Raw genomic sequence first — 26,414 nt, 5'->3', positions numbered from 1 at the left:
GACCAGAGGAGCATGCATATTCAAGGCATGAGCATATCATGGATTTATATAGTGGCATTATAATATATTCTGTCTCATTAACTATCCCTTTCCCAATGGCTCCTAACATAGTTAGCCTTTTTATCTTTTGACTGTTGCTGCATATTGAGCAGATGTTTTCAGAGAACTATCCACAATTACTCTTAAGTGGCAACAGCTAATTTATACCCCTATCAATCTGTATGTATAGTTGGGATTATGCTTTCAAATGTGCATAACTTTGCATTAATATTGAATTTCATCTGACATTTTCTTCCCCAGTCACCTAGTTTTCTGACATCCCTTTGTAGCTCTTTACAGTCAGTTTTGGGCTTACCTTGAATAATTTTGTATCATTTTCAAACTTTGACACCTCACCGTTTATTCTTTTCTCCAGATTATCTATAAATACGATGAAGAGCATAGGTCTCAGGAAAGATCCCACAGGGTTCCCATTATTTACTGCTGTCCAATGTGAAAACTACCCTTTCACAGAATCATAGGACTGGATCATATTGAATGGTCTTTTGATCAAGTTCCCTATACTCTAGCCAGGACTACACATTACCTAAACTACCCCTGACAGGTGTTTGTCTAATCTGCTCTTAAAAATATCCAATGATATAGATATTGATCCTTTGTTTCCAATCTTTAACTAGTTACTGTCCATTAAAGCAATTTCCTTCTGATCCCATGATTGTCCACTATGTTTAAGATATTCTGTAAATCCAAATACTTTATATCCCCAGGATCACCCTTGTCCAGAGGTTGTGGAACCCTCAAAATTCTAGTAGATTGGTGACACATGATTTCCTTTCCCAAAAGTTGTGTTGACTTTTCTCTAACACATTTATGTATCTGATAATTCTATTCTTTACTACAGCTTCACCCAATTTGCCTGGTACTGAAATTAAGCTTACAGGCTTGAAATTTCTAGGATTGCCTCTGGATATTTTTTATAAAGCTACATTAGCTCGAGCCATTTCACACAGATGCTGATTACATACAGGGGGTCCTTGCCTTATGTCCAAGATACATTCCAAAAAAATTGGACTTATAGCTAAACAACTTAAAGCGGGAAATTTGTTTCCTGCAGCTGACTTCCATTTAAGCAAATTGGGGGAAGTGTTTCACACGACTTATATCAGGAAATGGGATGACTTATAACACATCAGTTCCTACAAACTTCAATAACTTTACTGTGTAACAAAAGTATACCAGGGCAACTTATAACAGGGATCCCCTGTACCTCATTTACTAGTTCTGCAATTCCATATCTGATTTCCTTCAGAATTATGGGTAAATACCATTTGGTCCTGGTGACTTATTCATGTTTAAGTGATCAGTTTGTTCCCAAACTGCCTCTATTCCAAATCCTTTGTTCCAAAGCCTCCTCTACATCATTATGTATGTATGCAGAAATTAGTCTATGTAAGTTGTAAACATGCTCTTGTCACTAATAATGGCTTGCTCTTCTTTTTTTGCTCTATCTCACCATTAAGAAACAACATTAGTTCTGTCATTTGGATTCCAAATAATCTGAGTCTTTAACAGATGTCTGTACAAAGAATAGGTGGAACTACTTATTCTTAAAATGTGATCCCATCAGAGGCTTATTTGTTTAGTGAACAAGGCTCAAGCAATTCCTGTGCAAGGAAGCATATAGAAGCAATGAATAAACTATAGGGTTGAAAGAGACTATATTATGATTAGACATCTGACAAACTAAAAGACATTTTTAAATATAACAAAGCTGTAATGGAGAGGTGATGTCTTCACCATTCCAAACACATTTTGCAACCAGGCTAATGACCAAATTAAATTCTTTCTCTGTCATTGTTCTCTTTAATCCACTGCTTCTATTGATAGCTATTCAGGTTGTTAAAAGTAGACTGTAGCCAAAAGAACAAGATTAATGGAAACTTTCCTTGATCCATTTTACAATAAAAGGCAGAGTAGTAAATTATACACAGAACTCAATTACTAAGTGATAAAAGGCAAATAATAATCCTCACATTCGTCAATGACATCAGCATTAATCATGTAATAAAATACATTAAAATGTTTAATTAAACGCCACAGTGAATGCTAAGACATATAGGGTCAAAATCCTAATGTTTCTCATGTCCATTAAATGTTATTCAAGATGGAATCCTATTTAAAAGTGAATGCAGCTACCAGTATTTTGCTCTATCAACACAAAGCAAAATAAATGCTCATGTTTACATGTGCGTATTACAGCACACATGTCTCGCTTCTGCAATATGGACTTCTGGTCCTGCTCATGCATTTATTAGGCACTCCAAATTTCCATTTATATCCTAAGGACTGCTTCCTATTAGGAGAAAAAAAACCCTAAAGTATTTATTAGAAATAAACCCAATGGAAGCCTACAGAAATTACTCTAAAGATATAGAACTTAATAGAGAAACACTATCATCCTATAAGCTTTTTATTTTTTAAAAAGTATTCGGTGGAATTTTAAATATCATAAATCTAATTCATAATTAAATTTGCTAGTTTATTTTAAGATGCCTACAAAACAACAATTGTTCTCTTTGTAGTTCTATAGGACTTTTTGATAAGAGGAAGAAAAATTCTTTTCTTTATACTATTTGTTGCCTTTCCTTGTTTCTTCCTAGCAATTTTCTATCATGTAGAAACACATTCTTCTGCTATATTCTCTATGGCTATGTCTACACTGCACAGTTATTTCGGAATAAGCTATTCCAGAACAGTTATTCCAAAATAGTTTATTATGAAATAACAGGTCCACACTGCAGGGAAGCCTCAAAATTAATCTGAGGCAGGCTTTCCTAATGTATTATTCATAGAATGAGGCTCACAGAAGTCGGAATAAGCTGTCTGTTATTTCAAAATTATTTCAAAATAATGAAATTGCAGTGTAGATGCTTGCATAGTTATTTCGGAGTAACAGCTGTTATTCTGAAAAAACTTTGCTGTGTAGACACACCCGATGTGAACAGTTGATCAACTTGACATGATCTAGACTTGTGTCCTAGGCAAGAATTTTGCTTTTTTATTATTTCTTTCCTTCCAAACACCAGCCAACCAGCCCCTATCCCTACTCAGTGACATTTTCTCCTCCAAAAATTTCATCTCTTCCCCCCGCATCCATCACAAACGTCCTTTACACTAAGGGTATGTCTACACTACAGTGTTATTTCAAAATATCTTATTTCAAAATAGTTAATTCAAAATAGCTTATTTCAAAATAACACATCTACACACAAAATGCATTTCGAAATAGCATTTTGCTATTTCAAAATACCATGTCCACGCTGAGGGTGTGACTAGACTACATGGCTCCATCGACGGAGCCATGTAAAGTAGTTTACCCAACATAGTCAATGAAGCAGGTATTTAAATAATCCTCGCTTCATTAAAATTAAAATGGCCACCACGCTGTGCCGACAATCAGCTGATCCCTCACAGCGCGGCAGTCTAGACGTGGCATAGTGGACAAGGGAAGCCTTTGTTGACCGCTCCATTATGCCTCGTGAAATGAGGTTTACAGGAGCGGTCAACAAAGGCTTTCCTTGTCGACTGCGCTGTGTCTAGCCTGCCACGCTGTGCCGGATCAGCTGATCTCTTTATTTAACAAAACTGGGGGGGAGGGAGGTAGGAAATTCTGGGGAGACTGGGGAAGGAGGCAGGAGAGGAGAGGAGAGAGGGTGGGGGAGGAGAAGAGGAAAAATGGGAGGAGGGAGCTGGAAGGAGGGAGCTGGGAGGAGGGAGAGGAGGGTGTGAAGGTTGAGGTGAGGAGTGTAGAGATTGAGGAGGGAGAGGCAGGAGGGGGAGGAGGAGTGAGAGGAGGAGCGGGAGCTGGGGAGGCAGCAGGTGCTGGAGCGGCACAAGGCAGCATGGTCTACACATGGGCATAGATGGCATGACCCTGGGTAAGCAGCCCCTGCCGGAACTCCCATTCGTCCTGCACCCACTGCTCCATGGTGCGGTGCAGGGCTCACAGGGCCCCCAGGTGCCGGTCTCGGTAACCCTGAAGTGTTGCAGTCGACCTGCTGAGCCCTCGAGTGTGGGAGGATGGTCCCACGCGAGGTGGTGCGCCCTGCACACGCAGCTGATGCGGCTGTGGAGAAAGAAGAGAAGTGGTCAGTTCTCCCGGGGGACACAGTGGGTGAAGCCCTGCCCCCCTCTGCGAGTGACCCAATTCCATGAGGTTTAACTGTTAATTCGAACTAAGGGGTTTATCTCGGAGTCACACTTCTCTGCCGCATGTAGACACGGGCAGATACTTCGGGCTAGTCAGTTTCCAAAATGGCAACTGCCCGGGAATATGCTAATCCCACGCTTCATTAGCAATTTCAGTCACCCTCATTAGCCTCCCTAGTTCAAACATGTGGCTAGTGTAGACGTACCCTAACTGAACAAAACAAACAACAGTGTATCAGAATCTGCAACCACTTTAAGAGCCAAAAGATGCTTCCTGCAGACAAATGTGCAGAAACCTTTTAAACATCAACCTGCTGGCCACATTCTGCAGCAGGAAAGGAGCTGTGTAGGACAGACCTTTAGGCAAAACCACCACAGAAGCCTGAACGCTAGTCTGACACCCTCTCACAACTCTGGGCACCTTCTTAGTCTATGTCTCAGGTCTCACCTTCTCATAACCTGTGACCAAAAGGGGAGTGGTTTTGCTCACAAATGTAAATCTTGCAGTATTAATTCCCTTCAGCTAATGCTTTTGATTAACCTTTTAATCAAATCAAAAAGACTCATGAAACATAAAATATGTGGTTTGGCAGAGAAACATTTCTACATTGTGCAGTTCTTACAGGTGTCAGCTCTATATGCCCTTTTAATTTAACAGTTCACACCAAAGATATTATTGAAAGGGGGCAAAACAGGTAATTTGTGCCATATAATTGATACTTAAAATATTACCAGTTTAAAGATAATGAGTTTTAAAACTGTAACAGTGATAATATTGAGCTACACCCACTGCCATTTATCTTTCCAAGATCCACATTGAAATAATTGTTGAGTTGGAATCCGTGAACTTTATCCTCTATTGAAATTACAAATGTAGTTGGTGGTTGTAGAGAGAGCTATAAAACTTAAATAAGAAAGTTTTATGAACCTGATCTAAAACTGGAATGAGGAAAACCTCTTGGCTGGAGTTGCCAGTCATCTTTTTGACCAGAACACCAGGTCAAAAAGAGACTGTGATGGTTCTGATTGGGACCGAACACTGAGACATTAAAAATCTGGTTGGGGACCCAGGACTAAGGCAGCTGCTTTGGGAAGCTGTATGGAATCCAGGCAGGTAGGGAGCCTGCCTAAGCGCAGAGAGGCTCCATGTGCTTCCCCTACCCTGAGTGGCTCTACAGCTCCTATTGGCTGGGAAACGTGACTAATGGGAGCTTTGAGAGAGGCACCTCTTGGTGTGGAGGCAGCACAGGGAGCCTCCCTGCGCCTAAGAGCCTCAGAGGCCTGACAGCCACTTCAAATACTGCTGAGACTCCACATCCTGAACCCCCTCCAATACTCCAAACACATGGATGTGAGGATGCTGAGGCACCCCAGGCCCCAAAGTCCCTCCCACCCCTCCAAAATTCATCCATGGCCCCACAGCAGAGCGCACTACATCCAAATCCCTCACTCCCCCTCATGCCCTTCCCCAGCCCAGAGCCCCTCATACACGCCAAACTCTTCATCCTCATCTTCACTCCAGAGCCCACACCCTAGGCACCCTCATCCCCCCTCTTGTGCCTTAACCCAGTGAAAGTGAGTGAGGGTGGGGAAAAACGAGCAGCAGAGGAAGGGAGGATGGAGCAAATCTGAAGCAGGCCTCAGAGAAGAGGCAGGAAGGAGGATAGCCAAAGGAGCAGGAAGCAGGAGGCGGGGGGATTGGGCAACTAGAATGTTGGCAACCCTACTCTTAATATTTAGGAGGCTATTCAGAAGCAAAGGTTTAGGTTAAATCACTAAATCTAGGGAATGTAGAATCTTCAAAGAGCTAAAGATCAAATTTAATCTAAATTAAGACCGATCATAAAATAAAATTTGTCTTTAATTTACAGATTAAAATAAACCTGTTTCTGAGTTATAAAGTTATAGCCATATTCTTATTTTACTGTGTAGTGAGCTTGAACTAATTAGTAAAATCTATATTTTAAACCTATTGAGGGTAAAGAAATAGCAGCATCTGCTACATTTTAAATAATAAATACATGCACATTTAATATAAGAAACACATTCACATAATAAAAAATATTTAACTATCTAGAAAGCCTGGCCTATGAGGAAAGATTTAAAAAATGGGCGTGTATTGGCTGAGAAAAGACTACTGAGCAGGGAGGAGGGAGGGGTGATTACATTTTTCAAACATGTTAATGGAGTGACACAAAGAGGAATCTGATCCATTGTCCTCCATGTCCACTGAAGGCAGAACAAAAATCTGCAACAGGGAAGATTAAGTTTGTGTATTAGGAAAATATAACTATAAGGCTACGTCTACATTGGCCCCTATTCCGTAATAGGGATGCTAATGTAGCACTTGGGAATAGGCAAATCCGCGGGGGATTTAAATATCCCCTGCGGCATTTGCATTTTCATGGCTGCCGCTTTTTTCCGGCTTGTAGATAAGTAGGAATTCAAGTAGGAATAAGAGATCCTCCAGAAAAGAGCTTATTTTCTGGAGGATCGTGTCCAGACTGGCGCTTTTCTCTGGCTTATCTACAAGCCGGAAAAAAGCGGCAGCCATGAAAATGCAAATGCCGCAGGGGATATTTAAATCCCCCGCAGATTTGCCTATTCCCAAGTGCTACATTAGCATCCCTATTACGGAATAGGGGACAATGTAGACACAGCCTAAGAGTAGTTGTAGGTATCTCTGCAAGGTGATGGAGTCCCTATCACTGGAGGTTTTTAAGAACAGTGTGGGCAAATGCCAGTTTAGGTCCTGCCTCAGCACAGTGGGGTGGACTAGATAACTGCCTACGGTCCCTTTCAGTCCAACATTTCAATGATACTATGACATCTGCAAGACCATAAGTCAGGAGAGGATACAACAAAATTAAGGGGAGTTGTATATGATAATGTACGGTAGTTTTCTATTTTTAATTGTAACAGAACAAAATATACTTTAACTAAAGTTAACCAAAATCTGTCTTATTGCATTGACAATTTTAGTTTTAACTCACAGATCACAAGAGGGAATGTTTCAGAAGGTGCATAAATCCCTTTCATGTATATTAAGAACATAAGAATGACCGTACTGTGTCAGACCAAAGGTCTATCTAACCCAGTATCCTGTCTGCCGACAGTGGCTAATGCCGGATGCCCCACAGGGAGCGAACAGTAAACAGAATCATCAAATGATCCCTCTCCTGTCATCCATTACCAGCATCTCACAACAGAGGCTAGGGACACCATTCCTACCCATCCTGGCTAATAGCCTTAGATGGACCTAACCTACATGAATATATGTAATTCTTTTTTGAACCCTGTTAAAGTCCTGGCAAGGGGTTCCACAGGTTGACTGTGTGGTGCATGAAGAAAAAAATATTAACTAAGAACTGCTAACTGCAGACTTTGAAGATTTTTTGAAACAAAGAGATAGGTTGGTATAAAAACCTGAACTTTTCTGGAGATTGTCTTTTTACATCAGAAACCATCTTGAACAGAATAGATGGCATATGTTCCTTGTTTTATAGCTCTGAAAATATATTGCATATTCTTATTTTTTGTGCATGCTGTCCTTCCTAATAATGATACATAGTTTTATTGCCATGAACGATTTAGTATGGACACAGCAAATTCAAGTTGTATTTCACCAGAGTGAGGAAAAAATCCAATTTTAAAAACCCTTCAACCCTCTGGCTATTAAACAGTTTGTATAGCGTAGGCAGAGCCAGACTAAGGGGTGGGCTAGCAGGATGGTTGCCCAGGGTGCCAACGTACGGGAGGCACCCAGCTCCCAGTGGGCTGCAGCGGCCACCCGGGGCGAGGGCCGTGTTAACCCCTGCAGCACTGGCCAGCAGCGCCCTTCTCCCTGTGGCCACAGGGCCCTGCACAGCCAGGCGCAGCCCGCCCCGGGTAGCCCCAGGCCACACTCCATCAGCGGTGGCCGGGCCGACTGGGCAGAGCATGCGCTGTGCGTCCGCCCACGCACAAAGGGGGTGGGCCCGCGCATGCATCATGTGCCTAGAGGTGGGGCCGCGTGTCCTGGGGGTGTGCCCGCGCATGCGCCATGTGCCCGGAGGCGAGGCCGTACATCCCGGGGGCAGTGCTGCGCGCCTGGGGCCAGGAGCACTAAATTGGCTCGGGTCAGCCCCGAGGTTATGCTTTTGGAAAATTTAGCTTGGAAAGACAAAGTTAAAAATACCTGTGTTGTGGAGAAACACTGGTGGTAGCAACAAAGAGGATTCCCTTAAAGACCAGCACGTTTATTTGGGCATACACCTTCATGGGCTAGAACCCACTTTCTCAAATTCATGACAGTTCCAGGCAATGAAAGCTTAAGCCTGAATACATTCATTAGTCTTTAAGGGTGTGTCTAGACTACATGCCTCCGTCGATGGAGGCATGTAGATTAGCCAGATCGGCAGAGGGAGGCATACCTGTGCCGATCAAGAAAGGCTTCTTTGTCAGCGCGGCACGCCCAGACTGCCCCGATCTGCCAACAAACAGCTGATCGGCAGAGCGGGGCAGCCATTTAAATTTAAATGAAGCCGCGATTATTTTAATCGCGACTTCATTTCCCTCTGCCGATCTGGCTAATCTACATGCCTCTGTTGACGGAGGCATGTAGTTTAGACGTACCCTAAGGTGCCACAGGAAGCCTTATTGTTTTTCTGAAGCAGACTGACATGGCTCTCTGAAATGAGTGGTAGAAATAGACCTAAACCTGTGCAGACTGTGTAGTGTATAGGTATTTATTTTACAACCAGTAATGTATTTTGTAAAGCAATAACTTTTATATGACTTTTAAACAGAAGAAAAACACCCTAGCTGGTATTTTATTTTAAAATTTTACAATACTGTTTCATGTGTTTTTGTCGTCCACAGCATGGTTTAAAAAAAAAAAAAGACTTCAAGTCCAGCTCAAACAAAACAAACAAAAAAGAAAACCATCTGAAAAGGCAGTGGTCAGCGCTGACAGATAGTTAAACTCTATTAAATGTACTTGTGTGGTCATTTAACTGGTTTTATTTTTAATCAATAAATAGGTGTGGGAGATTTCGGTGAGAGAGATTTCCGAGTTGCAGGGCAGATGGGTGGGGCAGATTTCTTTTTTTGTTTTCTTTTTGTGTGTGACCTTTTTAAAATGCCATCCTCTGTGGTCCTGATAGTACCACAATCAGACCTATCACCAACAGAACCAACAAAGAACTGGAAATCTGCTCTGAGACCTTTAACACCACCACCAACATAAAACAACTTAAGAGCACAGACAAATCAACAGACTAGGTAAAAACTTGGACATGATAAGCCAAAGGATAACACAAAATACTCTGGTAAAAAGTAACAATGAACGTGCACCTTCAGTTCCTCAGTGGTTGACATTACACCAAGCCTTAAGAAATCTGTGAGTGAAAACACAAAGATTCACAAATCCAAACATATGCTTTATTCAGGGTTGTGAATAAAACAATCCAGAATGGAAAGCTCATGTGAGTCAGGGGTACTTCTTTTTGAAGTATCAGAATTTTTATGAACTAGGATGGTGTTATGTTCAGAAAACTGAGGGACTGTGTTCACTCAGGGATTCTAAAAGAGGGCTACTGGAAGCTACTGTTATCAAATCACCTCTCATTCTTTTCTGCTGCAGATTAAATTAACCCACTTCCTTCAGCCTCTCCTCATAAGTCATGTGCTCCAGCCCCCTAATTATTTTGGTTGCCCTCGACTGGACCCTTTCTAATGTATCCACATCATTTCTGTAATGAGGGGTCCAGAACTGGACGCAATACTCCAATTGTGGCCTCACCAGTGCTGAATAAAGGAGAATAGTAAGTTCTCTAGATATGTTGGCAATGCTCCACCTAATGCACCTGAATATGCCATTAACCTTCTTGGCTACAAGGGCACACTGTTGACTCAAATCCAGCTTCCCGTCCACTGTGACCCCCAGGTCCTTTTCTGCTGATACATGTTGATGGGACATTATGCCTCATGAGAATTATAAAACACTTGGCAAAGGTGGCCACAGGTGACCATAAAAAGAGACACTATTTAGTAGACTTGATTTACAACCGGGACTAGTCCGTGTTTTGGTGGTGGTCCATTGACCATCATGTCTGACAGTAAAGTTACAGATGAAGTGTTGTTAGATGATCAGGAACGCTGTAGGAGAAAATGAGGTGGTCAGATTAAAAAAATATATTATGCTCAGCAACATTGCTGAGTTTGAACAACATTTACAAGTCAAAATACAGAAGGTACTGTATGCAGAGAAAGAGGGATTAAATGAGGGAAATGGTTAACCCAAGGCTTTTTCAGCCTGCTGCTCAGTGAATATTGCTATGAGTTTCTGAATAAGAAAAGTTGTTTGGGGAAAGACATTATTGTGAATTTTGCCAAATGATGTTAAAGCCACAACTACTCTTGTAGAAATTGATGCCATCTTTTGAGCCCAAGGTGTATAGACAGTATGGGTGTGTAGGTGAGATGCTCCAGCTGTAGATTGTATTGCAGAACTCAAGTGTGTTAGACTTGAAATAAAAAACTAAGTCTGACTGTCAAAAATGTTATGTGATAAGCATCACTCTTAATGCGCAAGGGGCACAAATACAAAGAGAGACATAGTAAGCCGTGTTAAGGTTTGATCTCTGCTGATGTACAGTCATCCATGTTTTATGGAGAAACGTAGAAAGCCTGAGTCATCAGAAAAGTGTATTATTGGAATGTAAGAGACCGGGTAGCAGGGGGTGAGTGTGACAATGTTCACAGCATAGTGCCTGGGAAGAAAGCATCTAGCCTGGTAACAGGACAACTGATACAAGACAAGACATTTGACTTGCAGAAGGAGCTGGTGTATTATTGTCAGTGGGATGTCAAGATGCTGATAAATTAATAGAGGTAAAATTGTGTGTAGTGCCTTTCCAGTACATAATGCTAGCATCTGTCTGCACAGCTATATGTTTTTACAATCCAGCACCATTGCATTTCTCTGTCTTGTCAACTGTGTGTTATATACCACTCACAAAGAAAATACACAGATACGGCATGCACTGCAAGTAGGACTCTACTTTCTAGATGATTATGCCATTATTGAGAAGAATCACAAGGACTTTGAAATTAACATCCCCCCTCCCACGGCTGTATCAACCATTGTTGTGAAAAAGTGCAGGATCCTATAATAAAGAAACCCAAAACTTGTTTGTATTACCAGACACAGCTGATTGACTCTCTGAAAAACCAAGGGTATGTAGTCAGAACTTAATGGGAGCACAAGTGTTAGATGATAATAGAAACAGATGGCCAGCTTTCAGATTTCTTAAACAAAGCCCAGATTGCCTCAAACTCTGGTGCCTGGGGATCTCTTACTGGGAGGGATGACTAATGCAGTTAGCATGTATCACACCCTTACATGTAAAAGTTAAAGCATACCCTCATAAGACCTCTTTTTCGCCCCACTGTAACCCCTCAGAATGGATGGTGAACTTATGTGATGATTTCCCCCAGTTATGGGGGTTCATTCTGAAAGTTTATTGATGATCAAACCACTTATGTCTTGGAAGCATTCCGAAGAATGCTAGACGGTGTCTGGCAGTACAAACATCTTCATAGCTTGTTTTCCCACTACTTATGCCCACTTAAACTATACAGCCTGTCAGAAAGGTTGCAGGAACAATGTCGGTTCCATAACATAGACTTGATATCTGTGGAACAACTCAGTGACTGGAATTTCCCTTTGGGAGATTATTTAGGAGATCTCACAAGTGAGATCCCCCCAGATCAACAGGTCACTGAGTTTGTGTTATCAGGTCCAAAAATTCACCTGCAAATTGTCAGGTGGAAAGGCCTGTATGAAAGTGAAAAGAATTGCCTTGAACACAGTAAATGGTGAAAAGTTCAACTTTGGCAGTCTGAATTCCAGTCCTAGACTATAGCTAGGGCCCTCCAATTTCACCATAAGGATTATAAAAAACATAAATTTCATTATTTCAGCCAGTTAAATCTGAAATTCATATTGCTGTAACCTAAAAAGTTTAGGCTCTGACCTAAAAAGTAGTTGAAGAGTCACAAGATTATTGTAGAGGGGATAATGTTATGCTTCTTATGCACTGTTTCTGGTGGCTGCCTTGCCTTCAGAGCTAGACAGCTGGAGAGTGATGGCTGCTGGCCAGGAGCCCAGCTCTGAAGTCAGAGTTGCCTCCAACAGCAGTGCAGAAGTAGGCATGACATGGTATGGTTAGTCCACCCTTTCTTCTGTGCTGCTGCCTGCAAAGTTGGGCCCTTCATCAGGAACTAGCACTCTCCAGCAACCGAGATGTGAAGGCAGCAGTTCAGAAGCACAGGTGGCATGCCAATCATTCTTCTGCGTTGCTGCTGGTGGGGTGCTGGCTTCAGAGATGGGCACCCAGCCAATCGCCACCACTCTCTAGCCATCTAGCCCTGAAGGCAATGAAGAAGTAAAGGTAGCAACACTGAGACCCCCTTAAAATAACCTTACAGCCCCCTGTGGGGATCAGGACCTCTGGGGGTCAGGACGCTCAATTTGAGGAAATATTGGTCTCCCCTGTGAAATCTGATTAATAAAGAGTAAAAGCACACAAAAGACAAGCATTTCATGATCATGATACATTTTTACAGGCCAAGAATTTGGTAGGCACTTATTATAGCCTAGACACAAGGGAGAGCAACTCAAAAGAGATAAAGGTAGCACTGCTTAGATCATACAGGGGAAAAAAACCTATCGTGACAAAGAGAGACAAATACCCTTAAGAAAATGCAAAAAGTAATTTGCAACAAGGAAGTCATCACAAAAACCTGCCCTCAACTCTGGAGACACCTTTCTTCTGCAATTTTCACAGGGCTTAGCAACTGAAGGAAAAGTAATTTTATTTTAAAAATATGTTGAATAATGCTTAGTGAATGCTGCCTGTTATGCCTGAGAATAGTGTGTGATGTACAATTGATGGCAACCTCCATATAAAAAAAACTAATTTGTAAATACCTTTTTATCAATTTTGAGCTGTACTCAGAGGCATGAAACATCATGTCAGAAACTGGAGACTTCATTCCCACTACGAAACAAATGCAAGAACTTAATACTGTGCCAAGCAAACAGGAACTGATAGATAGACGCACTGTCGAGCAGAAAAGCGCCAGGCATAGATTGCATTCTTAGGCTGTGTCCAGACTCCATGCCTCCGTCGACGGAGGCATGTAGATTAGCCAGCTCGGAAGAGGGAAATGAAGCCGCGATTAAAATAATCGCGGCTTCATTTAAATTTAAATGGCTGCCCCGATCTGCCGATCAGCTGTTTGTCGGCAGATCGGGAGAGTCTGGACGCGATGCCCCGACAAAGAAGCCTTTCTTCATCGACACAGGTAAGCCTCGTGAAACCAGGTTTACCTGTGTCGATGAAGAAAGGCTTCTTTGTCGGGGCATCGCGTCCAGACTCTCCCGATCTGCCGACAAACAGCTGATCGGCAGATCGGGGCAGCCATTTAAATTTAAATGAAGCCGCGATTATTTTAATCGCGGCTTCATTTCCCTCTTCCGAGCTGGCTAATCTACATGCCTCCGTCGACGGAGGCATGGAGTCTGGACACAGCCTTACTGAGGTACTCCAACACAACAAAGACTGTCTCATTCCCCTTCTTTATGACCTCCTTCTGAAGTGCTGGACGAAAGGAGAAATACCACAAGATATGAAAGATGCAAATATTATCAGCTTATATAAGAACAAGGGAGACAAGGGAGATTGTAACAACTATCATGGCATATCTCTCCTTAACTTCACAGGTAAAGCTTTTGCAAAAGTCATCTTAAGACATCTCCAACTGTTGGCTAATCGCATATATCCAGAGTCACAGTGTGGTTTTCGTACAGGAAGATCGACCATCGACATGATCTTCTCCCTTCGCCAACTACAGGAGAAGTGCCGTGAGCAAAATATGCCACTTTATATCTCTTTTGTGGACCTCACAAAGGCATTGGACACTGTTAGTCGACAAGGACTTTACCTTCAACTTGAGAGAATAGGCTGCCCACCAAAACTATTGCAGCTGATCATAGTTTTTTATGAGGGTATGAAAGCTACTATCCAGATAGATGTATTTAAAACAACTTATTCATAAATGATCTGGAGAAAGGGATAAGCAGGGAGGTGGTAAAGTTTGTGGATGATACCAAACTGTTTAGGATAGTCAAGACAGAAGCAGACAGTGTGGGACTCTAAAAAGATCTCACCAAACTAAGTGTTTGGGCAACAAAATGGCAAATGAAATTTAATGTGCATAAGTGTAAAGTAATGCACATCGGGAAAAATAACCACAACTGTACGTACAGTATGATGGGGGCTAATTTGGCTATGACAAATCAGGAAAGAGATCTTGGCGTTATCGTGAATAGTTCTCTGGAAACTTCCACACAGTGTGCAGCGGCGGTCAAAACAGTAAATAGGATGCTAGGAATTATTAAGAAAGGGATAGAAAATAAGACCCAGAATATCTTACTGCCCCTGTATAAAACTATGGTACGCCCACATCTTGAATACTGTGTACAGATGTGGTCTCCTCACCTCAAAAAAGATATTTTGGCCTTGGAGAGGATTCAGAAAAGGGCAACTAAAATGATTAGGGGTTTGGAATAGGTCCCATATGAAGAGAGGTTAAAGCTACTGGGACTTTTCAGTTTAGAAAAGAGGAGACTGAGGGGGAATATGATAGAGGTATATAGAATCATGAGTGGTGTGGAGAGGGCGAATAAAGAAAAGTTATTTATTAGTTCCCATAGAAGAACAAGAGGACACCAAATGAAATTAATGGGTAGCAGGTTTAAAACTAGTAAAAGAAAGTTCTTCTTCACACAGCGTGTAGTCAACCTGTGGAACTCCTTGCCAGAAGAGGCTGTGAAGGCTAGGACTATAACAGAGTTTAAAGAGAAGCTAGATAATTTCATGGAGGTTAGGTCCATCAAAGGCTATTAGCCGGGGGATAGAAATGGTGTCCCTGGCCTCTGTTTGTAAGAGGCTGGAGAAGGATGGCGGGAGACAAATTGCTTGATCATTGTCTTCGGTCCACCCTCTCTGGGGCACCTGGTGCTGGCCACTGTTGGTAGACAGGCTACCAGGCTAGATGGACCTTTGGTCTGACCCAGTACGGCCGTTCTTATGTTCTTATATATGTTTAAAACTTCTCTTGTGTTTGAACATCAAATGGCAAGATACAGTTCCGAATGAGAAAGTATTAGAAAGAGCTGGAATGTCAAGCATGGGAGCCATTCTGCATAACAGAAGGCTACGATGGCTGGATAACGTGAAGAGAATGGACGATAACCGCATCCCAAAGAACATTTTGTACGGAGAACTGGCAGAGGGAACAAGACCAAAAGGATGCCCTAAACTCCGTTTCAAGGACTACTGCAAAGCTGGTTTAGTAAAGTTTCAGATAGAAATTACTAGTTGGGAAAACCTTGCAATGGATAGAAATACCTGGTGTCAACACCTCCACCAAGGACAAAAGCAATACAACAAGTCTTTGGCAGAAAACCAGATCAAGAAATGAATGAAGAGGAAAGAACGGATGATAACAATTAACACTACTACAGCATAGAGCTGTACCTACTTGCAGCTGAAAATGCCTTTCTCACATTGGTCTATTGAGCCACACAAAACATTGCAAAAAGCAACCAGTTTAACGCTTCATCCCTCCATCTTTTGAGATGTATGGGGGCCATGATGATGATGGAGGAGGTGTCTGGTGCTGTTAACAATGACCTGTTGTTTTCTACCAATAAAGTAAATAGGATTATTATGAACAATTTCAGGGACTCCTTGTACAAGTTATGGAATTTAGAAGGCCTTTACTGAGTATGTGCATCACAGAAACCTGAGCATTAAATATACAGTTTGCACCTCCCTAAACTGGGACTTTCTCGTCTGGCAACATCAATGGTCCAGCAGCACCATGGATGTTGCTGAACGACAGAGACCCGGGACAAGAGGGCCAGAGCTGAAAGCCACAGGCAATGCAAGGCTGGTGGTAGTGGGGATGGGCATCAGCTGCCTGGTGGTGGTTGTGTGGCCATGGTAGCGGGGTTGGGGCAGCCCATGTGTGCTGGCCCAGAAGTAGGGTTGTGCCGCAGCGGACCAATCAGGGCTGCATGCCGGCCCAGCAGTGGGGACAGAGCCACGGCAGACTGGCTGGCAGTGAGGATGCTGTTGCCTGTTCTAAGATAATGTTTTAATTTCTAATTAGCACCTTTAGGGTTGACAGGTTCTTTGTCCCAGGATCAGGCCCCGTATTCGATTATTTTATGACTGGGAACCCTGATGTGCATATTTGCAACACTCACAGTAGAGAAACTCTTGTATATTTATAAATACAGTTTATTAATACAGTTAGCACAGTCAGAAACACCCCGATTTCATAAGATAGGGAATGTCCATCCATATTTCCATACCTTATACTTTCATCATTCCTTCTAGAACAATCTAGGTGTTAGCCCATCATTCTTCTCATTATCTTCACTTTCCCCATCACCAGGGGACATTATTCTGGCCCTTCCAGGGACTACATCTTCTCCTCCCTATCACCTCTAGGCTGGGGTCCCACTTCTATAATATATGACACTGACATGTTTGATGCATATTCAATAGGGGATGTTTCTAATGTTGAAGTGTGCTTTTCCTATAGGTCAATGTATCATTGCTCTCAACTTATTATCATATATGTCAATACGTTACCAAGGGCCTTTGTGGTCATCTATCACATCCTGTGTCCTGATTACTCAGCTCAACCTGAACCAGTTATGTTGGGACTTTTTATATAATGATGCATCTGCTGAGTCTGAGGGTATTTTCCCTACCATCCAATCTGGGTGAAAGGTCCTTTCCAGTCCAGGGAAGCTATAAATAAGCTATGACCTGTGTCTGGGTGAGATCAGTGTCTCAACCACAGAAATCTGCTAACCTTAGCTTCTTGCAAACCTTCTTTAACAGCTTTCCTGCGTTACAGCTCTTAACTATTTCCTCTATACTAAATCTACCCATTCACATATTAATGCATTAATCTTAATCAGCACAACCATATTATTAGCATGATAGGCAAGCAACTTGATAGGCTACGTTGGGCCACAGCAGCCCCGCAGGGGAAGCCTGTCTGGGGCCGTGGCTGCATAGCTACAGCTTTGGAGCCGGGGTTGCGGCAACCGAACAAGGTTGGCAGCTTGATCGGGGCCATGTTCTGGCAGCAGGGCAAAGACTGTGTCACCCAGCCAGCAGTGGGGCCGAATAAGCTACAAGCAGGGACAGGCAGCAAGCTGAGGTGCCCAGCGGCAGGGAACCTTTCTCTGGTCTGGCAAATTCCCTCATCTGGGACCACTCAGGTCCCCAGAGTGCCAGACCAGGGAGGTCCAGCCTATAGTTCAAAATGAATTTTGTCAGGGAAGAAAGAGTTGCACAATTAACCTAAATATTAAGTACCTAATTCTATTTAAATACCCCTGAGGATAAATTACAAATTGTTACACTTGGCTCAGCAACTATACCTGGCAAGGCACAATTCTTTCTAAAACCTTTTGAGGCTGCTGCCAAAAAGAACTTATGGGTACTTGGTGGTGGATTTAAATGCTGCTACACTAGAGGCTTATAGATTAAGTACCAGGCTTTTCCCTCCAGACAGGCAAGTGGTTTATATTTTGAAAAGAACAGCAGCAGGGTATAAAAAGAGATGAATTATCGGCAGGTCTTTTTTAACAGCCAAGGCTGCTGACTGAAAATACGTCTGGCTGTGTGAAGAGAAACCTGGCCCTTTTAAAATAACTTAGCAAATCACCCCCCGCAGCAGAGGAAGGCTATAGCCTCTGTTTGGCCTCTGATAATTTAGTAGCGGCTATCTCAGAAATAGCTCTCAATACCTTAAAAGGGAAAATACCTTTGACAGAATATCAAGTGTGCGCACACTGCAAAAGATGCAAATTCGTAAACTCTTTGTGAAGTAAAAGGGTCTCACTTAAAAGAAAGAAGCATCTCATGAAGCCATCCAGGGACTTTATTGGACCTCTATGAAGTCTTCTTTTCCTCTGATCTTGGGGCTTTGACCAATAAACAATGGAGTATGCAAAATAAGTGTACTTAGTGCCTAGTCACCAGTCTGAGAAATTAAGTATTCTCCCTCCAGCAGAAGAATATATCAGAACCGCAGTGACTCTCTGGATGCTGAAATGAAGGCTATTCTCCAAAGGACTAAATTCAAAAAGGCTTACCTTTACTGTACTGTGCTCCAAACCTAACTAACTTATGTGAAGCAGAACAATGTGGATAAAGGGATAATAAATCTGTTTCTACCTGAACAGGAACAGAACATGAATATCAACCTCCAACTCTCTGAAACAGCAAAAAACCTCTGACTCTGTTACTCAGGAGACGTCAGATAATGTGAATAAAAGAGAAAGAAATGTAGCTGTATTGCCAATTTAGCTGGGACTGGTTAAGAACATTTTTTTCATGGAATGATGAATGGAATTCTGCTTAATGAATGGTTTTGACAAACTGAAGTTAGTCAGGGCTGCCACCCAGACACATTCATTCTTAGTAGACACACCCTTAAAGATTGGCTGTGATTATGAATGCTATGGCGGAGCTGAATGGACTATCGTATCTCCTAGGCAAAGCAGCCAACAGAGATCTTCTTTTATACGTGGAGGTCTTAGCCACAGATGTAGGTGAAAGAGGCTAAAGCATGAACCTTGTATTATAAGGCCTGAGGCTGGAACAAAAGTAAGGGCCTGAGTAACAGGAAGGCCCTGTCAAAAGCAGATGTTTGCCTGCAAGTCAGTGTCCAGGACACAAACTTGGCACTAGTATTGCTAGCGCTGCTAAAATACATGTAAATTCATTCAAACAGGACAGTACAAGGACGGCCCAACCTAGCACATGATAAAATGGCTTGACAAAAGTGATGAATAGTGACATTTTGTCTGATACACCAGGAGTGAAAGCACAACAACAGGTGTTGAATAGGAATGCTTTCTTTGAAATACCAAGAGGAAAGTACAGAGGGAGGTAACAAACATGTCATTCACATATAAGATAATACCTAAGGTGTGCGACATAGATTGTCTATAAATATTGGAATGCCTGGACTTAACTCTTTGTCTAGCTTAGGGGGCAGTGACGAATCCCTGTCCCTCACAGAACTGAGAAATCTCCTGTAATTTTTGCTCAGAAATTGACTTTTTTGACACTATGATTGGGGCTCAAACCCAAACATTAGCTAGCTCCCTACTGGCAGAGATGGAGTAAACAACACGGGAGGGAAAACTAAGTTTTCGACCCACATGGTTGCATATTGTAAACCTCTCGGGTGGTCTCACCTGACTGTCTGCAGTACTGTTCATACGATCCAATAATTGAGGTACTGCCTCCTCATGTAGTGATACTCCATTTTTTATCTCTAAAGGTGATTTGAAAAGGGAAGTCCTTGCTTCTACTGCTCCATCCATGTGAGGATTGTAGATTCCAGAGCTTACTTAGCTGTATTGCAAAGTCTGAGTTGGTGTTGAGGGATGGGGGAGAACAGAGCTGGTGTTCCTGGGCAAAGTGATATGAAAGCTGCCAACATTCATTTCTCTCTCTTTCTATACAAGGATAATTGTCCCCCCCTCCATCTAAATGTCAGAGTTGAGTAGTTTCCATTCAGAGGTTAAGACTTCTTAAGGTAATAATAATAACATTTTTTTTCTCTCCTTTCCATTCTCAGCTGGAGCTGTTTGATATAATTATTTTTGTAATTCTTCAGCGCTAAGAAGAAACAGGAACCTTCTCAACTTCATAATCTTTTAATTACACAGGCCTCTGACCCATTATTAAAGCTTTGTCCACTATGATTGTCTCAGGGGCAAATCTTCATTTATTACCTTTATCAAAAGCTATTTTTGTTTTGTGTCTTCCATTTTTGTGTTTTCTTAAAGGGGCAGCAGCTGGCTGTATTTTAAAACTGTCTCCATAAGCCACTTTTCATACATTCAAAGAGTTTGATGGGTTAACATCATTTTGTCTTATACTTATAGATCTGTGAAAGTTGTGGATGCAACTATTTATACGTGAGGTGATATGTTGAACTAGCAAAATTGTTTGTGGGATGTAAGATATGGGGCTATTTTACATGTTGCATTTATGCTAATTTGCTCCACAACTCCAGCTTTGACTTATTAGTAACAAAATGGTGAACATCATGTCTCTAATAATTTCCATAAAGATTTGTTTAAAAATTATTTTGCCTGATCAATTTCTAATTTTCGAGGTACATAAAGGTCACTGAAAACAGCAGTAAAGACTTTGGAAACTTTACCCTCTGTCTTGTCTTCTAGGCCAAACTCCCCTACCATTGCTAAGATGTATTTAAAACTACTCTTGTAGTTGGACAACTATTGCATATCCACCAACTCTGCATGTCATTGTTCATCCGCTTCTGAAAGAGTCATGTTTCTTTTAAAACACTTTCAGTCTGCTTTGTGTAAAGTGTTGTAAGCAGATTGTCTTTCAGACCAAAATGTTTTTTTTTTTGTCTTCCATTCAAAGTTTTTTTATACTTTTTTTCCACTTGAAAAAGAGGGTGCACACCTGTGAAGCGCACAACTTCCACAGAAGTGTAACATTTTCTTTAACAAAGTCAACCGTATAAACATGAGTGTTAGTAATAGACATAACTAACAGGGGTAATTCCTCCATTTTGTTCTCATCTGTGGTCTCCTCTCAAAATCTCTCACGCATGAGCAAAACAGCTGTTACATGATTGGTAACCCTCTGGGGGGAAATCTATGTGTAGGTGTTCCCAGGTCTCCTGAAAGGCCATTAATACGCTATTAGTGGGGGGGGAAGGGGGAGGTTCAGATAATAAAATGCTTTAAGTCCCAAGTGTTTAGATTTATGCAACCGCAAATTAGTTCCTACCCTGTTACATCCCAGACTTGACAACTACTTCTTATAGTTTATTTGCCAGGACAATATTTTTTTGTTCACCTTGTTCAAAAGTGACTCTCATGCGCTGCGGTCATGTTCCTCCCTGAGGGTGGATGGTAGGTGGCCATCAGTTTGCATAACGAGCACTTCAATTTCAGAGTCACATTCCAACTTATTCATTAATGGTTGGACTCCTTTTGGCAGTTCCCTCCTCCTCACAACTGTTGCTGATGTAGTGCTTTCATTGTAGGTGACTGACAACCTCTTCCCTCATTCTCGTAAGAGGGGTGAAGGCCATTTTTCCTCTCAGCATTTTCATGGTTTCAGAAAAAATATATTATGTTGAAAGGGGCTACCTGTGACTGGAGGGTGAGACCTTAGGTGCGGTGCTAGGACAGGGTTGATGTTGGATTGATGTAATAATCTTAAATGACTACTTTCCCCCTCCCTTTTTTTTAATGTCCTGCTTTCAGACAGTTTGACCTTGGAAGAACTCAGACTAGTGGCATTTTATTTAAATAAAATAGTCACAGTAGTTTTGCTAATACACTGATATGTCCAATAAATGTTTAACTTTGCATGTGTGTGTGTTTTTGTGCACGCATTGGAAACAACAGTAATAATTAAACGTTTATATACAGAGTAAGTGCATTTAGACTGGATCTAGGAATTGATTATAGCACTATCATGGTTGTAAACTGTGTAACTGAACAATTTGTAGCTTGACTGAGCAAGTTGCTTTCTCAAGGCAGTTTCAGAATATCTAGACTTTGTATTCATTTAATCATTACCCTGGAAGTGTGACCTTACTTCTGATCTGGAGTTTTCTAAATTTAAACTACAATATATAGATCATAAAGAAGTTCTAACTATTGATAATACACATAGAAAACACGAATGATAAACACTGTGTAATAAAGATTTTAGCAGCATCTAAATCACTTTAAAACAAAAGACAAGGGAAATAGAAAAGTAATTGCTTAACATATGATCTTGAAGACTTTCATCTAAGGGTATGTCTACACAGCAACATTATTTCAAAATAAATAACGTTATTTCGAAATAGCTTAGTCTGTGTCTACACAGCAGGCAGTTATTTTGAAATAATGTCGAAATACTGTCAAGCTGGAGGACTTCTTATTCCAACTCCTGTAACCCTCATTGTACAAGGAGGAAGGGAAGTCAGAGGAAGAGTGCTCAATTTCAGAATAAATGCTGTGTAGATGCTCCTAATTTTGAAATAAGCTATTTTGAAATAACCTACGCAATTGACATAGCTCAACAGGGTTCTGTGTAGATGCACCCTCAATGTTTCATCTAAATGTTCTTGATTAAAAACAATGTATGATGACAGTCATCTGTCCTTCATTTGCCATCATCCAACTAATTTCTGTTGATTAGGCCTTTGATGCCAACCCCCAGCTGCTAATCACTTCTCTTAGCAGAAGCATGGTTTTATAGGGCAGTGTAATGCTTTTGCACAGTACACATATTAATCCAATGTTTGAAATGCTTATTCAAATTTAGGCTTGTCAAATTAATAACTAGCCTAAAGATAACATAAAAGTGTTGTGTTTGAACTCAAAGGATAACCTGCCTTGCCTCCACATCATGTGTTCTCTATACACTTCCAAACTGGTGGATAGAATCATTGAAATGTATATATAGCCACTCGCATGATCGACGCAGGGGTCTTTGGAGAAGGAGAAGAAAAGCTATCAGAATGTATCTTAGGTCAATCTCATAAACTGGTCTCATAATTATTTGGAAAACTTTCATTATTATGACTGAAGAGTGAATTATTTCTTGCTGAGATCAAACACTCCATACTGAGGGCAGTAACTTGGTCAATATTTGTAGTCAAGGACATTCTTGGCTGAAAATATTGACAGCTGCATTGAAGAGAAACCCTGAAAGAGAAGCCCACATTAAATGCTGACAGGGTCATAAATGGCACATGGCAAAGGGATTATGTTTTGTAATGGTAAAAATTTAATTTGGTTTCCTAGCAATTCATTTTTTTCCCTGGACAACAGTAATGAGTTGGAGATAACACATTAGCATTGGAAAATGCTGTTGTATCACAGACTGTGCTCAAAGACTCATTTGGTTAATCTGTAACATTTACATAACTTTGTGACTGCTTAACACAAGCAGTGGCCAATCAGAGCATCATTTAAGAGAATCTATATGCACAGTTATTGTTACGACAGTCCAGTTGACAACCCATTCAGCTGCCCAGGGGCAATTTTAGTAACCAAAATATAAATTAATAACTTTTATGTAAGGAGTGTTTAAATTTACTAATGATTATACCTCTGTATTGCAGCATAAATAGGCTATCATACTCACAATAGAGGGGCAAAAACATTAATATTTATTGAGTTTAACACAAATAATAGGATATATACAGACAAAATCTGTATATATAGGTGAGAGGATTATTCTAGGAGGGGTGGGTGAGATTTTGTGGCCTGCACTGTGCAGGGGGTCAGACTAGATGATCATAATGGTCCCTTCTGACCTTGGAGTCTATGAGTCTAAAATCTGTAGAAAATGTATTAAATATGTTTTTTAAAAAAGCAACAAAAATAATTAACTGTAAAACAGAGGAATTTCAAACTGAAATAAGGTAGCAATATGAACAACAGGGATACAATTTGATGCCTGTTGAAAGATATCAATAGATTCCTGTTAATATCAATGTTTATTGACTCTCTAATTCAATGTGATCTTATTAAGTTATGTTATCCAAAAAAAATTGACCTTGAGAAGCCGAAAATATTGCCCCTTCATAACTTCAGAAATCAAACCTGAAACTGAACTGGCTTTTCCTTTTCTAAACCTTGCAGCTAGTTTATTCCATAGTCCAGTTGGCCTGACAAACCTGGGGCTTGGTTCCATTCTGAGCAAAAGATTCAACCAGACTGGCTTAGTTGATATTTTTCTATCCTCAAGGAAAAACATATAATCTTCATCTTGTTAAATTTAGTCAAATAGCATGATGTCCAACTTATTGCACCTGCTCATTTAGCTTCACAGCCATATTCCAATTATCCATTGTTCAGTTACTGAAATATATTAACATTAGGTCTGTAACATTGCAATTATCCCAATTAAGGCATTTTCTGTTCATCAGGGTGTTAATTAAGCAGATTCTCCTGTGGGCTTATTTGTTCTGATCTGATGCATTAAATAGATTTGGGCCTGTCCAATACTTGCATGTAAACCCTCTAGAAAACCGCTACACTCCCATGGGACCCCACAGCCATGATCCATTTCTTTATTTCCTTGAAACTGTATTATTGCTATGTACTGAATCTGGTGCTGCACCAAAAGATGACTTGTAAAATTTAGCTCATGATACCATCTACATGCTTTGTTAGTCTATAAAGTGCTACCAGACTATTTGTTGTTTTTTTCTAGAACGTAGTGTTATTGCATGATCACGTTACAATTGCCCTCTGAGGTCTACATCCTCTTCCTGTTTGTTTCCAAGTTCAGCTTAATACAGTGCTACTGGTGAGTGCCAGCCCATGGATGCTGCTGGGCCAGAGAGCCCTGGGACCAGAAAGCCCTGGGAGTCTGACAGTCGAGAGTGGGACAAGGGGCCAGAGGCTGGGAGAGGAGTCAAGAGCCTAGCACTGGGGCTGGCAGTGGAGCCAGCCCCGAGGCAGGGTGCCCAACAGCCAGTCTGGTGGCCAGGAGGGGAGCAGGCCAGCAGCAGAGCTGGATGGGGGTGCGGAGACTGGCTGAGGCTGCTGATAGACCTTAGGGGAGTCCCAGGGTCCATCAACAGAAAGACTGGAATTGACCTTCCCTGATTTAGCAAACTCCCTCATTTGGGACTGGTCAGGTCTCATCTGATATGCTTAGTTATCCTGGACAGGGTACTGTACTTGGGGTAATCTCCCTGGAGAGATGGGGTGAGAAAAACTGGTAAGACAAAATGTCTCTAAGGTAAATGTCCTGAGAGCACTGCTCCATACCAGGACAAGAAGAGATTTTGGGCTTTGCTTTCAGGGTTAGCTCTGAGACAGGGATACAGATACCAACCTAGTCATAGTAATAAACTGTCTGTTGGGCTTATCTTACCATGTGAATGAACAAACCCTTTCAAGAGTGACTGTGTGTGACCTGACAGGAGGGCTGGGTCACTGAAGGCCTGACAAGGATGACAGCCAATACAGGGAGGCAGGATCACATCTGACAGACAGGATTCACTCTTCATAGACATAGACTCATAGGGTTGGAAGAGACCTCAGGAGGTCATCAAGTTCAACCCCCTGCTGAAAGCAGGACATTAAACAACATAAGCTCATTTACCTTTATTATCTGTCATTCTAATGCGTCCTTCAGAACAGATGTCAATATCGATAGTGGATAGGTGTTCTCTTACCTCAGATGTCATCCCATACTGCTTTTGAGGGTGATGAGACATGACACTGTTGCCTGGAACTGAAAATTGCATATCAGTGGTAGATCATGTTTCCTAAAGCAGGATTTGTAACTAGGTGGAGAGAGCCCCTTTTGCCAGCAGTTTTCATTGACTATTAGAGTGCAGAATCTTGAAAACCAGCCACAGTACCAAGATTTCTGGCTCTGACCCTGAAAGGTGACCCTTTAGAGATCAACTGTTTTAGGCTGCTTTGTTGCTTACAACACAGGCCTGTGTTTCATGTTTCATTTATTTTAATTTTTCTTTATGCTACTCACATGCCCCTCAGCTACTTTAGGTTTGGTTTTTCGCTTCTCATGTGTGCGGCTCCCAACTGATTTTTCTGTAGGTAGTCCCCGAACCAAAAAATGTTCCCCACTCCTACTCTGGCAGACAAAAGCTTAATGAGATGCAAGGCATATTCAGACTAGAAATATGACACACATTTTTACCAGGGAGGATAAGTAACCCCTGGAACTATTTACCAAGGTACATGGTAGGTTATCCCTCATTTGAAGGCTCTTTCTCAACATTGAATATCATAGCATACAGGAATATTGTATCCGCCTAAATATCTCTTTAGATAGTTTGAGCCCTTTCATGGTGCTAACCATGTTTGGCATTGGAGAAGCACAGAACCCAACAGGAGTAACAATGCACATGTAGATATCTACCAGGGATGATCTAGATGGTGGAGAGACAACTATCAGGAATGAAGTAGATGGTGCGTGGTTCTGCCGTGAGGGCAGGGGACTGGACTCGATGACCTCTCAAGGTCCCTTCCAGTTCTAGTATTCAAATTTGACCTTTAATTGTGTGGGGGGTTATTTTTTAGA

Source organism: Pelodiscus sinensis, chromosome 13, assembly GCF_049634645.1.
Source record: "Pelodiscus sinensis isolate JC-2024 chromosome 13, ASM4963464v1, whole genome shotgun sequence".
Taxonomy (NCBI): domain Eukaryota; kingdom Metazoa; phylum Chordata; order Testudines; family Trionychidae; genus Pelodiscus; species Pelodiscus sinensis.
This window is presented reverse-complemented; position numbering follows the sequence as displayed.